This window comes from Cynara cardunculus (genome assembly GCF_001531365.2).
Source record: "Cynara cardunculus var. scolymus isolate 2C chromosome LG 5, CcrdV1, whole genome shotgun sequence".
Classification (NCBI taxonomy): Eukaryota; Viridiplantae; Streptophyta; class Magnoliopsida; order Asterales; family Asteraceae; genus Cynara; species Cynara cardunculus.
The window spans coordinates 22,052,793-22,053,920 of NC_037532.1; positions in this window are offsets into that span (position 1 = coordinate 22,052,793).

Here is a 1,128-nt window from a genome sequence, read left to right on the forward strand (position 1 = left end):
TGGTAGACAACAGAGGTTCTGTCACACTTCACTTGTACGATATAACACCTTCTGTTGTTGGTCCTCTGTGGTCTTCTGTGGTGGAACCTCTTCTGTCAACACTTGCAGAATTTACTTTTTCCATACTTTTATATTAAGTGAAATGAGAGCTAACAAGAGCTTTTGTGAAAATGTCAGCAAGTTGAATCTCAGTGGGAACAAAGTACATATCTATATTACCTTTTTCAACATTGTCTTCCAGAAAGTGGTAYCTTACATCGATGTGTTTGGTCTTGGAATGCTGCACAGGATTTGCAGAGATGGCTATTGCACTCTTGGAGTCATATAGGATTGGTTTTCTTTCATATTGAAAGCCATAGTCCTTAAGCTGAGTCTTCATCCAGAGAACTTGTGAACAACAACTAGCAGTAGAAACATATTTTGCTTCTGCTATAGAAGTTGAAACACAACTTTGCCTTCTGGATGTCCAACTTACCAGCCTATCCCCTAAGAGATGACAGCTTCCAGAGTACTCTTTTTATCAAGCTTGCAACCTGCAAGATCTGCATCTGTATAGGCTATTAGATCAAAGCTAGAGTTCTTAGGATACCAGAGACCCAATGAAGGGGTTCCCTTGAGGTATCTGAAGAACCTCTTGACCGCAGAAAGATGAGATTCTTTAGGATTGGATTGATACCTTGCACAAAGACATGTAGCAAACATAATGTCTGGTCTACTAGCGGTTAGATACAGGAGTGATCCAATCATGCCTCTGTAGGTTGTTACATCTACAGGTTTTCCTGATGGATCAGCAAATAACTTAGCTCCTGTAGCCATCAAATAACTTAGCTCCTATAGCCATAAGTGTTCTCATCGATGATGAATTTGAGAGAGAGTATTTCTTCAGAAGGTCAGTCACATACTTGGACAGATTGATGAAAATCCCTTCTGAAGTTTGTTTTATTTGAAGTCCAAGGAAGAAACTGAGTTCTCCCATCATACTCATCTCAAATTTACTTTTCATCAGCTCTGAGAATCAATGTTTTGCATTTGTAGAACCAAATATGATGTCGTCCACATATATTTGCACAAATAATATGTCACCTTTATGCTTCTTGAGAAAGAGGGTTGTATCGATTGTACCTTTTT